At 43.4% G+C, this 16278-nt stretch overlaps 1 protein-coding gene across 1 annotated transcript in view; it reads left to right on the forward strand.

The window, feature by feature from the left end:
- The first annotated feature begins 777 nt into the window (after positions 1-777).
- The window catches only part of LHFPL2 (LHFPL tetraspan subfamily member 2), a 99579-nt gene continuing 84078 nt past the window's right edge, over positions 778-16278 (forward strand). The window contains exon 1 of the mRNA XM_063453593.1: positions 778-866. The gene's annotated coding sequence lies outside the window, so the exon portion shown is untranslated. The remainder of the gene's footprint in view (positions 867-16278) is intronic.

Below are 16278 nucleotides of genomic sequence, written 5' to 3' on the forward strand. Positions count from 1 at the left end.
TTCCCAGTACAGAAAAGGATCATGGGAAATGTTCCCAGTCTTCCACAAGGTCCACCAGGGAAAAACCCCTGGAATGTCATTAAGGAAACCCCTTGCATGGGGATTTGTATAAAACCGGCTGTGGTTCAATAAAAGTTCAGTTGACTCCCAAAACTGTGTTTTGTCCAGTTGTTGGGGAATGGGATTGGAATTACTACAGTACCCTTTATTTGTATGCTGATTACGTCTACCAGCTGAGATATTGCAGTTTATACTAACTCTCCACTACAACTTTCAAGGCACCATAACCACTGCACTGAGTCATCCAATAAATTGCAATGGCTATGGTGCCTAGCAAAAATTAGTGCTGTGTTAAAAACAATGTGAAATACATTGCTCAAAGTAAGTGTACCTTTATTCTGCTACATTGATGCGCCACATTCCGGAACCCTTTTCTACTGGTGGATCATTTTTAAATCTGCCTCACGAATTGATTTATTTTATTCTTTTTAAATAATTGATGTTCAGGTTTCCTTCAGGGAGAATTTAAACTATTAAAGGGCACAAAGCATATTTACTAAACTCCCAACTTACACAGCTAGTTAGAGGTAATCACCGCTTTTGGAGTTAATTTTGTGCAACTCTCTGGGCTTCCGTTGCATGGCACAGAGCGCAAGTGAAGGTAGGGGGAGCGAAATCGCTTTAAGAAAAGATGTATCCTTTTTTAATAGCGCACCCTGTCCTTTTTTGTAGGAAAGCCCAGGATTTGCTTCTTCTACTCTGTGCTCATCATCAACTAGAAACCTTTTTTTATTTCTTGGTCTGGAGAAAAAACTGGGTACACGCTGGTTGGAACAGAACAGACCCATCGTATTCATCAGGAGAAGGTAACTGTCAATGACAATTGGTTACGGTAGCTGTCCTGCTGTCCCCAGTGGATTATCATAAATCCCAAGTGTCCTTACTTACAAAGGACAGTCCTTATTTTGTGTACAAATCCCTCTGTCCCTATTTTCTCTCCTAATGCCTTCTTTTCTATGAGCTCCAATGTGAAAAAAGGCTTTATATTTGACCCTGTAACTTTCAAAAACACTATAAAACCTGTACATGGAGGGTACTGTTATACTCGGGAGACTTCATTAAACACAAATATTAGTGTTTTAAAAGTGTTTCACTGACATCATCACTGTGATATGTTTTACTGTTTTGAAACACTAATATTTGTGTTCAGCAAAGTCTACCGAGTAAAACAGTACCTCCATAGGGTCTCTTGGAAAGTTACAGGGTTAACAGTATATAACAGAGCTCCACAGCAATAATACTCCCAGTAATGTGTCTGAGTGTATAACAGAGCTCCACAGCAATAATATTCCCAGTAATGTGTCTGAGTGTATAACAGAGCTCCACAGCAATAATACTCCCAGTAATGTGTCTGTGTGTATAACAGAGCTCCACAGCAATAATACTCCCAGTAATGTGTCTGAATGTATAACAGAGCTCCACAGTAATAATACGCCCAGTAATGTGTCTGAGTGTATAACAGAGCTCCACAGCAATAATACTCCCAGTAATGTGTCTGAGTATATAACAGAGCTCCACAGCAATAATACTCCCAGTAATGTGTCTGAGTGTATAACAGAACTCCACAGCAATAATACTCCCAGTAATGTGTCTGAGTGTATAACAGAGCTCCACAGTAATAATACTCCCAGTAATGTGTCTGAGTGTATAACAGAGTTCCACAGCAATAATACTCCCAGTAATGTGTCTGGGTGTATAACAGAGCCCCACAGCAATAATACTCCCAGTAATGTGTCTGAGTGTATAACAGAGCCCCACAGCAATAATACTCCCAGTAATGTGTCTGAGTGTATAACAGAGCTCCACAGCAATAATACTCCCAATAATTTGTGAGTGTATAACAGAGCTCCACAGTAATAATACTCCCAGTAATGTGTGAGTGTATAACAGAGTTCCACAGCAATAATACTCCCAGTAATGTGTCTGAGTGTATAACAGAGCTCCACAGCAATAATACTCCCAGTAATGTGTCTGAGTGTATAACAGAGCCCCACAGTAATAATACTCCCAGTAATGTGTCTGAGTGTATAACAGAGCTCCACAGTAATAATACTCCCAGTAATGTGTCTGAGTGTATAACAGAGCTCCACAGCAATAATACTCCCAGTAATGTGTCTGAGTGTATAACAGAAATCCACAGCAATAATACTCCCAGTAATGTGTCTGAGTGTATAACAGAGCTCCATAGCACTAATACTCCCAGTAATGTGTCTCAGTGTATAACAGAGCTCCACAGCAATAATACTCCCAGTAATGTGTCTGAGTGTATCACAGAGCTCCACAGCAATAATACTCCCAGTAATGTGTCTGAGTGTATAACAGAGCTCCACAGCAATAATACTCCCAGTAATGTGTCTGAGTGTATAACAGAGCTCCACAGCAATAATACTCCCAGTAATGTGTCTGAGTCTATAACAGAGCCCCACAGCAATAATACTCCCAGTAATGTGTCTGAGTGTATAACAGAGCTCCACAGCAATAATAATGGCAACCAATTCCTGAAGCTACCTAAATCAGGCCTCGGACTGTGGTGGAGGTTCGTGTACAGAGCCATTGGGTGTTGCCCGGAGTGTTCCTTTAGCAATGAAATCACTATTTTGGCCTTTTTTTAAGACCATAAGAAAATGTGTAATTTTCCTATTAATGTATAGGGTTTGCAGGCCTCAGGTCTGGTTTTGCACCAAGGATAAGGACTCAATCCTCCTTAGGTACAATACAGTATTTTTACAACCATAATATTGTATGATTTTAGCAGCAATACTGGCAGAATAATGGTTTGTGAAATATAGGCGTTAATTGCCTTGATAGTTGTGCGATAAACAGTCAGCAGTCATATGGTGAACCACTTTATGAAATATCCTTCTAGGTAAATATAAATCTGTGGAGATGCAGGTATCTGATTGCTTATCTTTGGTCCTGTTTTAAATGATTTCCCATGATGCTGTTCCAGTGATATGGCCGGCTGAGCATCATAGTACTCCTTGTCTTCCACAGCTGTGCAGCTCTCACAGTAAAACTCCTACTGCAGCGGCCCAGAAAAGCCACATGGAACAAAGCTCTGGAGGCAGGAATGCTTGCTAGAGTTAAAACAGGAACTGCTGGAAATCCCATTAGTATTGTCCAGGGCTGGAGAAGCTGCCCCGTCCCTCTAGGATAATGTTTGTTTTTATTAAACTAGGTAGTATAGATGACTCACCCAGCTACAGACCCGTTTGAAGGTGCCGGGTAAACACATTACTTAACCGTAATACGTGAACTACGGAAGTCAACCTTGGCAATTTATAGTGCTCTTTCCTTTAGAAGGTCAAGGATACGGTATTTATTTATTTCTTCATAAAATATTTTACCAGGAAGGATACTTTGAGATTTCTCTCAGTTTCAAGTATGTCCTAAGTCCACAAAAGGATACGGTAACTAAATGCTGCCTTCTTACTGTATTAACCCCTTAATGACACAACTTCTGGAATAAAAGGGAATCATGACGGAATATTTCCGTCATGTGTCCTTAAGGGGTTAATTGGAATGCTTCTTTGTTTCTTGCTGATCATTCAAAGAGACATTGCAAGTACCATTGTGTGCATTTTTAATACATAAACAAGTTAGTTGTAGCAGACACCCTCTGCAGGTTTTCCCAGGGATCTGAAATGCCTCCTCTTATTCTCGCCTAAACCAGGAAGTGGCTGAGATCAACCAATATAATAACTTTTAATATACTTTAATATACTTTTTTAGATTAGTTTACTGCGCGAGGCATTTGTGTTCATAAGTCGGGGGCATTCGTTGTACATCTGAGAGGGCGGGTAAGTACAGTAAGGGTTAACCCTTACTATGCTCGGGGGGAGGGGTGGGCGAGGGAGCTGTTGTGCTAGGAATACATTTTGTATTCCTAGCACTTCAGTATCCCTTTTAAAGGGACTCTCCAGTGCCAGGAAAACAAACCGTTTTCCTAGCACTGCAGGTCCCCTCTCCCTCCCACCCCCCATCCCAGGTTGCTGAAGGGGTTAAAACCCCTTCAGTGACTTACCTTTATCCAGCGCCGATGTCCCTCGGCATTGGTTCAGGGTCCGACCTAATGCATTAGACCTCCCCATAGGAAAGCATTAAAAATGCTTTCAATGCTTTCCTATGGGGAATTTAGCAACGCTGGCGGTCCTCACATAGCGTCTGTGCTATTAACCCGGAAGTGTCCTCTAGTTGCTGAAAACTGCAATATTTACACTTGCAGGGTTAAGGGTAGTGGGAGTTGGAACCCAGACCACTCCAATGGGCAGAAGTGGTCTGGATGCCTGGAGTGTCCCTTTAAGTAACTATTTAAAGGACCACAAAAACCACCACTTGATTTGGCACTTTATTTTAGCCCTGCAATATTAATCGTTGCTGCAATGTTACGATTGCAGAGTTAACAAACCTTTAGCTCCGTTAAGCACTGCATTTGATTGGCGCAGTGCTATGATTCGCCACACATGCACATTCCCTTTGGGGAACCACTGGATGGGCTGAGATCCTCAGTCTTGATGATCTCAGCCCATCCAGTGGGCTGAGATCATCTTTTTACTGGTGGAGTAAAAAGAAAAAGTTGAACTCACTTTCCAAACCCTCATGGGGATTTAGGGGGGGACGGACACTAAATTAGTTAGGGGGGCACTGTTTGTATTCCTAATGCTATATTGTTCCTCTGAGTATCCATTCTGGCATGCCTATTAGCGTGACATGCTCATTAAAGACGGACCTCCCAAGACTGTCACTTTACGGTGACTATCCCTGCTTGTCATTTCGGGTCAAGGAGTTAAAAGTTCAATAAACTTTTCTTTTTCTTTTTTTTAACAAGAAAATAAAAGAAATACAATCGATGTTTTAAGACCCTTCCCTTTACTGAGATTTAGATTGAAGAACATCCATTAATGGCAGCCACTATCCCCCTGGAATCTCAGATCCTCTGAATGACCTTGTAATGCGAAGACTGGCTCCAAAAACAACGGCTCTGAGTCGTGTTTTCTGAAATCCAAGATCATGTTGAGGAAATTTTAGGAGATTATTTTAGTCCGTGGCTCCAGGAGTGCAAATCCCAGTGTCCTTCGCACGGACAGTCTGCGCTGTTCTTACCATTAGTTCACTTTCCATGTGAAGGTCCTTTTTGGAAACAATGAAGGTTTGACATTGTGTAATATCTCGATAATTGCAGAGTCTGATCCTGAGGGGAGACATTCTTCCTTTTATTAAGGATGCTCTGTGGCAAAGTACAAAGACAGTCTGTTACATGTGTCCCATGTGTGGCTCAGTGTGCAGCTTATTGTAAAGTGCAGTGTGCAAAGGGACAAAGGTTTAAAAATAATACCAGGAAGTATTACTTTACTGAGAGGGTAGTGGATGCATGGAATAGCCTTCCAGCTGAAGTGGTAGAGGTTAACACAGTAAAGGAGTTTAAGCATGCGTGGGATAGGCATAAGGCTATCCTAACTATAAGATAAGGCCAGGGACTAATGAAAGTATTTAGAAAACTGGGCAGACTAGATGGGCCGAATGGTTCTTATCTGCCGTCACATTCTATGTTTCTATGTTTCTATGTGCAGCTTATTGTACGGTTTGCTGTACAGCGCAGTGTACAGCTTATTGTACGGTTTGTTGTACAGCGCAGTGTGCAGCTTATTGTACGGTTTGCTGTATAGCGCAGTGTGCAGCTTATTGTACGGTTTGCTGTACAGCGCAGTGTGCAGCTTATTGTACAGTTTGCTGTATAGCGCAGTGTGCAGCTTATTGTACGGTTTGCTGTATAGCGCAGTGTGCAGCTTATTGTACGGTTTGCTGTATAGTGCAGTGTGCAGCTTATTGTACGGTTTGCTGTATAGTGCAGTGTGCAGCTTATTGTACGGTTTGCTGTATAGTGCAGTGTACAGCTTATTGTACGGTTTGCTGTATAGCACAGTGTGCAGCTTATTGTACGGTTTGCTGTATAGCGCAGTGTGCAACTTATTGTACGGTTTGCTGTACAGCGCAGTGTGCAGCTTATTGTACGGTTTGCTGTATAGCGCAGTGTGCAACTTATTGTACGGTTTGCTGTACAGCGCAGTGTGCAGCTTATTGTACGGTTTGCTGTACAGCGCAGTGTGCAGCTTATTGTACGGTTTGCTGTATAGCGCAGTGTGCAGCTTATTGTACGGTTTGCTGTATAGCGCAGTGTGCAGCTTATTGTACGGTTTGCTGTATAGCGCAGTGTGCAGCTTATTGTACGGTTTGTTGTACGGCACAGTGTGCAGCTTATTGTGCTGTTTGCTGTATAGCGCAGTGTGCAGCTTATTGTACGGTTTGCTGTATAGCGCAGTGTGCAGCTTATTGTGCTGTTTGCTGTACAGCGCAGTGTGCAGCTTATTGTGCTGTTTGTTGTACGGCACAGCGTGCAGCTTATTGTGCTGTTTGTTGTACATCGCAGTGTGCAGCTTATTGTGCTGTTTGTTGTACATCGCAGTGTGCAGGCTGTAAGCTCCGTTCCCTCTGTCCTGGTCAAGCCATTTCAGTGGGAACAGTGCCCGCAGTATAAGGAATATAAATAGGAATGTAGTTGTTATGGTTCCTTTAAGAAGTAAGTAGGCAAGTATTTACCAATAAAGTCATCACTTACTTAAACGGAAACTTCAGGCACCATAACCACTACAGCGCACTGGGCTTCACTCAGACTGTAAAGCAATAGCATTCCACAAATAAAAATGAGGTCAGGGTTACTGCAGTACCCAGACGTATCTAAAAATGACAAACAAACCGTTCCTATCGTGCTGCTGCCACCTCCCTCTGCAGCTCCAAGCAGGTTATAACAACTCACAGAATAGAAGGGCAGCGCTACCGATGGCAAATGTGCGCCCCAAGGACATGCATTGAGAAAGGGGAGAACCCCAAACATTTGTATTTGTTGTCCTTCCAATAAATCTGTATGTAAAAACTTGGGGCGTACATTTGCAGTTGGTAGCGCTGCCCTCATTTTTTCCTTCTATTCTGTGAGCCTTAGCATTCCAGTGAGCTGGGGCCGGGCTGACTACTTACTGACTACTTACTGGCAAGTGGTTATAGTGATTAGAGTGTTTCTTTAGTAACTGGAGGGCAAAAACCAGGTTGTAGTGAATGTTAAAATTGCTACATTTCGGCCAAAATATCTAACTTGGAAAAATGAGCGAACTCAGCTTCAAAACTATATTTTGACATATATTTTTCAATTCACTATCATTTGCAGGTTTATCCATTAAAATGAGAATTCAAAGTGAATTTCACATTCAAAGTAAAAGTAGCCGAAGTGGAAACACTATTCTTCCAGCTCAGCTAGTTTGGTCTTGATTTTAAAATTCACGTTGAATTCTCCCGTTAGTGAATAATCCTGTTAGTCCCAGGGTATCGCTGAACTAACAGAAAATCACCACACGCTTGTATCCGAGCCGGAAATGAACTTGTCTGACTCTAGAGACTGTAGTAATTTGATTTAGTTCTGCTTATTATTTAAATGTACAGTTAGATAATGCTTGTTTTAATAAGGCATGGATTGGGCTTGCCATGTCTTTGTGTTATATAACCTCGTTCCTTTCTGAAAAAATCTGCCATTTTCTGTGAACTGTACCTCTTCTGGGATTTTAATAATCTTCTGTGTCAGGAAACAAATCTGCTGTCAATTTCCTCTCTGGAAAAATAAAATTAGCTAAAATTTAATGAAAGACGAGGTTTAATTTCTTGCAATGTAAAAAGTGTGTGAGAAGCCATTCGCCGTGATGGGGAAAGCTGCCCTGCGGCTAGCTGTACTGTCGCAGACTGCTGTGATTATGGTCAGGAGATAATTTATCTGAATTTTCCAATAGTTATGGAGTAGCAGATGTAGAATTTGATTTCCAACAATGTAAATACAATGGCTTACATATTGGAGACTTTGTTTCCTTAGTTCTGTATTATCTTAATTTACGAAACCCTTAAAGTTAACATCAAGATAACCAAAAGGCAAATATATAAATATATACTGACATAGCATGTGTCCTATTACATCTCCATCATTGTTATCATACACAGTCTGGAAGCCCTATTCTTGAGCAGGATTTGGACACACCGGCGTGACAGCCAATGCATTAGGACTGCTCATGCGCAGAACATTTCTGAAGAGCTCTGCCCGTGGTGCTCAATGTTTTGGGAGCACTTTGTGCAGTGCAAGCACGTCTGTTTATATGCTGTTGCTTATTGGAAAGACTCCCCATTGTCCCTAGAAAAGAGAAAAACACAGGATGGCGGGACAAGGTCCCAATTTGGGACTGTACTGTCTAACCTGGGACTGTTGAAGAATTACGTTTTTAACTATATGCAGACACCGCCGAGGTAGAAATTTCAGCGTAGTAATTTGGGATATATGTGCGTCACTCCTATCATGCCCACTTGACCTGAGACCTTGCTTGGTATGTTAGATATAGCTACATAACGGGAGATGTGCATGCATTTCTCTGCTCAGTCCTGAAGCACACTGACAGTAAGTTTAACTCAGTGGTTCCCAAACTTTTTAGGTTCAACGAGCCCTTAATGTCTCAATATGTTTCCAAGGCGCCCCAAGTCAAATATTTCCCTGTCAGGGGCGGATCCAGAACCTAATCTCCGGAGTGGCACTTGTATATTATTTAAAGAAACAATCCAGGCACGATAACCACTACAGCGCGCTGTAGTGGTTATGGGGCCAGGAGTGCTGTGATGCCCTCCCAGGGTAAGTAGTCAAACTGTTTAAGAACAGTTTGACAACTTACCTGGGGTCTGCTGGGATAGGGGCTTTAGTAGAGGATAGGGGCAGTGGTGTGTGTGAGGGGCGCAATTTGTGTGGGGTTAAGTGTGTGTGTGTAAGGGGTGCAGTGTGTTTGTGAAGGATGTAGTGTGTGTCTGGGTTGCATTGTGTCTGTGTGTTTGAAGGCTGCAGTGTGTGCATGAGGGGGGCAGTGTGGGTGCAGGGGGGCAGTGTGTATGTATGTGTGCTGGGGCAGTGTGTGTGTATTGTGGGGGCAGAGTGTGATTAACTGGTACAGTGCGTGTGTATGGGGGCAGTAAGGGGGGCAGGGTGTGAGTGGTATAGTGTGTGTGTGTGTGTATGGGGTGCAGTGTGTGTGTATATGGGGCAGAGTGTGATTGACGGGTACAATGAGTGTGTATGGGGTGGCAGTGTGTGTTAGGGGTACAGTGTGTGCGTAAGGGTGCAGTGTGTGTATGGGGGGGCAGTGTGTGTGTGGGTGGGGGGCAGTGTGTGAGGGGAGCGGTGTGTGTATGTAATTAGAGAATAAGGTGGTATGGTGTAATAGAAGGATAAGCTGGTATGGTGTAATTAGAGGATAAGTGGGTATGGTGTAATTAGATGATAAGCGGGTATGGTGTAATTAGAGGATAAGCGGGTATGGTGTAATAAGAGGATAAGCGGGTATGATGTAATTAGAGGATAAGTGGGTATGGTGTTATTAGAGGATAAGTGGGTATGGTGTAATTAGAGGATAAGTGGGTATGGTGTAATTAGAGGATAAGCGGGTATGGTGTAATTAGAGGATAAGCGGGTATGATGTAATTAGAGGATAAGTGGGTATGGTGTAATTCGAGAATAAGTGGGTATGATGTAATTAGAGGATAAGCGGGTATGGTGTAATAGAAGGATAAGCTGGTATGGTGTAATTAGAGGATAAGTGGGTATGGTGTAATTAGAGGATAAGTGGGTATGGTGTAATTAGAGGATAAGCGGGTATGGTGTAATTAGAGGATAAGCGGGTATGATGTAATTAGAGGATAAGTGGGTATGGTGTAATTCGAGAATAAGTGGGTATGATGTAATTAGAGGATGTCAGGGTACCTGTAGTCTCTACCTCTGATAAGAGGAGAGACTTAGACGTTTTCCCGTTCAGAAGGGCTGTTTCCTCCGTTCCTCGCGGTCCCTCCGGTCGGTTACACGCCGGCCGCGAGGGATCCACGCCCTTTTATGACGTGACGCTCAGTAGCCGACGTCATGACGCCAAGCCGGCTCGACCTGTCACTCAAACCCTGAACACAAACCAGGACTCGTCGGGGGTGTGATTACCTCCTAGAACCGGGGTATTTAATAGAGCTTGCCGCATTTGCTCATTGCCCTGTCGTGGTTCTAGCCAGTCTAGTCACTCAGTGCTCTTGTATGTCTATTGTCTCTTTGGTTCTGACCCGGCTTGTTTGTATCACTCTGCTTATCTCTGTTATCCTTTGACCCGGCTTGTCTCTCGCTTACCTGTCTTCTCGTTCCCTCGACCTCGGCTTGCCTCTGACCATTCTCTACTTACTCCTTACGTTAAGTCCGGCCATTCTAAGGTCCGGTATACGTACCTACTACACTTTGTACTCTGCGTGTTGGATCCCTGCCCCGATCCTGACAGAGGATAAGCGGGTATGGTGTAATTAGAGGATAAGCGGGTAGTGTGTAATTAGAGGATAAGCGGGTATGGTGTAATTAGAGGATAAGCGGGTATGGTGTAATTAGAGGATAAGTAGGTATGGTGTAATTAGAGGATAAGCGGGTATGGTGTAATTAGAGGATAAGTAGGTATGGTGTAATTAGAGAATAAGTGGGTATGATGTAATTAGAGGATAAGCGGGTATGGTGTAATTAGAGGATAAGTAGGTATGGTGTAATTAGAGGATAAGTAGGTATGGTGTAATTAGAGGATAAGTAGGTATGGTGTAATTAGATGATAAGCGGGTATGGTGTAATAAGAGAATAAGTGGGTGTGATGTAATTAGAGGATAAGCGGGTATGGTGTAATTAGAGGATAAGCGGGTATGGTGTAATTAGAGGATAAGCGGGTATGGTGTAATTAGAGGATAAGCGGATATGGTGTAATTAGAGGATAAGCGGATATGGTGTAATTAGAGGATAAGCGGGTATGGTGTAATTAGAGGATAAGCGGGTATGGTGTAATTAGAGGATAAGCGGGTATGGTGTAATTAGAGGATAAGCGGGTATGGTGTAATTAGAGGATAAGCGGGTATGGTGTAATTAGAGGATAAGTGGGTATGGTGTAATTAGAGGATAAGCAGGTATGGTGTAATTAGAGGATAAGCAGGTATGGTGTAATTAGAGGATAAGTAGGTATGGTGTAATTAGAGGATAAGCGGGTATGGTGTAATTAGAGGATAAGCGGGTATGGTGTAATTAGAGAATAAGTGGGTATGATGTAATTAGAGGATAAGCGGGTATGGTGTAATTAGAGGATAAGCAGGTATGGTGTAATTAGAGGATAAGTAGGTATGGTGTAATTAGAGGATAAGTAGGTATGGTGTAATTAGATGATAAGCGGGTATGGTGTAATTAGAGGATAAGTGGGTGTGATGTAATTAGAGGATAAGCGGGTATGGTGTAATTAGAGGATAAGCGGGTATGGTGTAATTAGAGGATAAGTAGGTATGGTGTAATTAGGTTACGGTTTATCATTGTCCCGGGATTCAGCTTTATGTTTTTGTATACACTTTTTAACTTGGTTGGTATTTTTGCTGCCGTGTTATCTCTCTAATGTCCTCTCTCTAATCACTTTATTTGTTTCTCTTTGCTTTGGTAAATGGGGAGAGAAGGCCACATGCTTTGTGACGGGTTAGGAATCTGCCTTTCTTCCGTTATAATATCTATGGTCTCAAACGCAGTCTCTTAGAAAAAAATAAAGAGAAACTAATTGTGGAAAATGAAATAACAATGGGATGGAGGCACAAAGACATTCCAATTTTTTTCAAGTTTTTCATGCTTTTCTTAAAATAAATAAATAAATATATATGTATAGACTTACATTCCGCATGTGCCTAGGACTGGGTTTTATCATTTGTTACCAGCAGATGCTTTGTGTACGTGTCTTTTTTTTTTTTTTGTCAGCCTTTCTAAATTAATATTTTTTATTTTATTTCTGTTAATTGATATTTGAATTCCATAAATTGTATCTTCAGACAAGGGGACAAAGCTACATGCAGTACAGGCCACGTGCTCAGTGATTGTAAAGAGAATCGGTTCTACTTTATGTTGTCTTCTGCAGCAAGTTCTGTGGGAGTCCTTCCCCTGTCCAATAAGCAGCCTGTGTTGAGCTCCCCTTCTTTCATATCAGAGTATATGTAGGCTTTTTTGTGACAAAATGTAGAGTGGTTAGTTTTGGTCCCATTAACGTCAATGACTCACCTTCAGACTCACCTTTTTACAGTGCACTTCACAACGTACATTTGGATTTCAGAGAAGAGGTTCTGATATCCTGAATATGATGCGTAGCAAGACGCGATTCCCTTTGAGTTTACTAAACGAATACTAGAGTACCGTTAGCGCTCTGTAATGGAATTAATATCTTCCTCATCTTGCTCTATCCTACTTTTAGATGTCACACACGTTAGGTTGATGCAGGTAATGGCATGAATTTCTTGCAGTTTAATGCAAGGACACAGAGAAAGAACACTATCTTAAGGTCATGGTTGTGTCCATTTTTTTTTATTTTTTTTTTTTATGTAAACCCCCAACTAGTCCTCAATGTGCCCCCAATTAGTTAATTATCCCTCTTGGCTGCCATTGTCACTGTGATTTCATATTTTCTTCTTCTCGGCACCGGTTATTTTTTCTATGTGCCGCCATTTTTGTAGTGCTAGCAGTGACGATAAGCCCTAGTCCTCTTTTGGCCATACTCCTCCCGCAGTCAAATTCCTACACATATCGGCATTAGATGAGTTGACCAGGAGCATGAGAGATGATCTGACGAGGCTATAGAGGACAGACTGCATGGGAAGGGTGAAAGACTGCTTGACCTCATAGAGGAGTCTAACAAAGTTTAGGTCACTTGTGCCATTACAGAAAGAAGCTACACGGTATGCATACCAGACTGATCCCACTCACAGATAGTCTAGAACAAAATACCAGCCAATCCCCTGTGCACAAAAATTACAGCAACTTCAGATTATTGTTGCGGCCTCCCAGTGGCCTTTTGTTGATGCCCCTCAAGGTACAGTGAGCAAGGGAGTCTACATCTCCATTACACTTTGGACTTCAGGAGACACTAAAATATGAGAAGTAAGAGAACACTAAAATTTGGACAAAAGCAGAGATTGCATTTGACCAAAAGTTTAATTGCAGAATGTATTCCTGATTCTTGATCACGAGAAAAACAACATTTTTAAGGTTGATGTTCATAAGTATAAATATCATTACTGATTCCAAACATTGCATTCACTTTGTCGATGGCCTTCACGTATTTGCTGGATCCCTGGGAACCACTGAGCAGAAATTTCTGGTGGGTTCCCTGAGCAGGGGCCCACAGATTTGACATCTGAAGCCTGTCGAGGAAGGATATAGCATCTTATGACTCTTTCTTTCCAAACACTTCTCGATACCTTCCACGGGTAATTGGATTTTAACACCACTTCCTTTATAGTCATCTGGAAGCCATTAGAAAGCATACTGTTTCTTTCGTAATTGATAATTGTGGTTTTATAAATTCAGGAAAGTGGTTGCATCATGGATATTAAGAAAACCTTATCCCATTTCATAACTTAAACAAATAATCAGGTTTGTCAAGTTTTAATATTCTCACATATTGAATTTAGCTACAATTGTCTCTGTAATCTGTAATTGTAATCTGTCTGGGTTAAAGGGACACTATAGTCACCTGAACAACTTCAGCTTAATGAGGTTGTTTAGGTGAGTGCTACAGCTACCCGGAGCCTTTTTCTTGTAAGCACTGTATTTTCTGAGAAAATGCAGTGTTTACATTAGAAGCTTGGAACACCTCTTGTTGCAGTCAATCAGACGGCCACCAGAGGGACTTCCGAGTTCAGAGGCCCTAAAAAGGCCTCTCGTCCGATGCATTCTGGGTGAATGCATCAGACGGGCTATCAGCACACAAAGCACTGTGAACGCGCTTTGTGTGCTGATAGCCTGTCAGCACTGCTGTGGGCGTGGCTTCAGCTGACAGCTGAAGCCCGAACCCACAGGGATGCTGTCCGGCCACAATAGTGGTTGAAGGGGGGGGGGGGACCTACTCTCCTCCCCCCCCCCGGCCCCCACCCCTGAGCGGTGGGTGGGGGCCCTAAAAATAAGGGGGGCACATACTGCCCCCCCGGCCCCCACCCCTGTGCGGCGGGTGGGGGCCCTAAAATTATCAATAAGGGGGGACCTATTGTCCCCCCCCGGCCCCCACCCCTGTGCGGCGGGTGGGGGCCCTAAAATTCACAATAGGGAGGGGACCTACTGCCCCCCCCCGGCCCCCACCCCTGTGCGGCGGGTGGGGGCCCTAAAATTATCAATAAGGGGGGACCTATTGTCCCCCCCCCGGCCCCCACCCCTGTGCGGCGGGTGGGGGCCCTAAAATTCACAATAGGGAGGGGACCTACTGTCCCCACCCCTGTGCGGCGGGTGGGGGCCCTAAAATAAAAAATAAGGGGGGGACCTACTGTCCCCCCCCGGCCCCCACCCCTGAGCGGTGGGTGGGGGCCCTAAAATTCACAATAGGGAGGGGACCTACTGTCCCCCCCCCGGCCCCCACCCCTGTGCGGCAGGTGGGGGCCCTAAAATTCACAATAAGGGGGGGGGACCTACTGCCCCCCCCCCGGCCCCCACCCCTGAGCGGTGGGTGGGGGCCCTAAAATTATCAATAGGGGGGGACCTATTGTCCCCCCCCGGCCCCCACCCCTGAGCGGTGGGTGGGGGCCCTAAATACAAAGGGGGTGGGGACCCTAGTTATCCCTCTCCCCCCCACCCCCCCTCCCAAAAAAAAACTTATCTCCCTACCTACCCCCCTCACCCTAAAAATAATGAGGGGGGACCCTTTAACTAAAAACCTGTAAAGAAAAAAAAAATAAGATAAAAACAACTTACCATTCGATGTTTTCTTTCTTCTAAAATCTTCTTTCTTCAGCCCCAAAAAAGGCCAAATAAAAATCCATAATAACCGACGGAATAAAAAAAAAAAAAAAAAAACCCGAGCGCAAAAAAAATAATCCATCTTCACCCATGGAGGGCTCCGCGCAGACTGAGCTCCGCAGGGCGGGGGAAGGCTTATAAAGCCTTGCCCCGCCCTGCAATTAGGCTAAGAACACTCTGATTGGTGGGTTTAAGCCAATCAGAGTGCTCTTTGTCATTTTACAAGCGTGGGAAAATTCCAAAGAACTTTCCCACGCTTGTAAAATGACAAAGAGCACTGTGATTGGATGGCTTGAAATCCATCCAATCACAGTGCTCTTTGTCATTTTACAAGCGTGGGAAAGTTCTTTGGAATTTTCCCACGCTTGTAAAATGACACAGAGCATCCAATCACAGTGCTCTGTGTCATTTTACAAGCGTGGGAAAATTCCAAAGAACTTTCCCACGCTTGTAAAATGACAAAGAGCACTGTGATTGGATGGATTTCAAGCCATCCAATCACAGTGCTCTGTGTCATTTTACAAGCGTGGGAAAATTCCAAAGAACTTTCCCACGCTTGTAAAATGACAAAGAGCACTGTGATTGGATGGCTTGAAATCCATCCAATCACAGTGCTCTGTGTCATTTTACAAGCGTGGGAAAATTCCAAAGAACTTTCCCACGCTTGTAAAATGAGACAGAGCACTGTGATTGGATGGCTTGAAATCCATCCAATCACAGTGCTCTGTGTCATTTTACAAGCGTGGGAAAATTCCAAAGAACTTTCCCACGCTTGTAAAATGACACAGAGCACTGTGATTGGATGGCTTTAAATCCATCCAATCACAGTGCTCTGTGTCATTTTACAAGCGTGGGAAAATTCCAAAGAACTTTCCCACGCTTGTAAAATGACAAAGAGCACTCTGATTGGCTTAAACCCACCAATCAGAGTGTTCTTAGCATAATTGCAGGGCGGGGCAAGGCTTTATAAGCCTTCCCCCGCCCTGCGGAGCTCAGTCTGCGCGGAGCCCTCCATGGGTGAAGATGGATTATTTTTTTTTGCGCTCGTTTTTTTTTTTTTTTTTTTTTAATTGCGTTGGTTATTATGGATTTTTATTTGGCCTTTTTTGGGGCTGAAGAAAGAAGATTTTAGAAGAAAGAAAACATCGAATGGTAAGTTGATTTTATCTCATTTTTTCTTTTTTTACAGGTTTTTAGTTAATGGTCCCCCCTCATTATTTTTAGGGTGAGGGGGGTAGGTAGGGAGATATTTTTTTTGGGGGGGGGAGGGTTAACTAGGGTCCCCCCCCTTTGTATTTAGGGCCCCCACCCACCGCTCAGGGGTGGGGGCCGGG

Source organism: Pelobates fuscus, chromosome 5 (assembly GCF_036172605.1).
Source record: "Pelobates fuscus isolate aPelFus1 chromosome 5, aPelFus1.pri, whole genome shotgun sequence".
NCBI classification, from domain to species: Eukaryota; Metazoa; Chordata; class Amphibia; order Anura; family Pelobatidae; genus Pelobates; species Pelobates fuscus.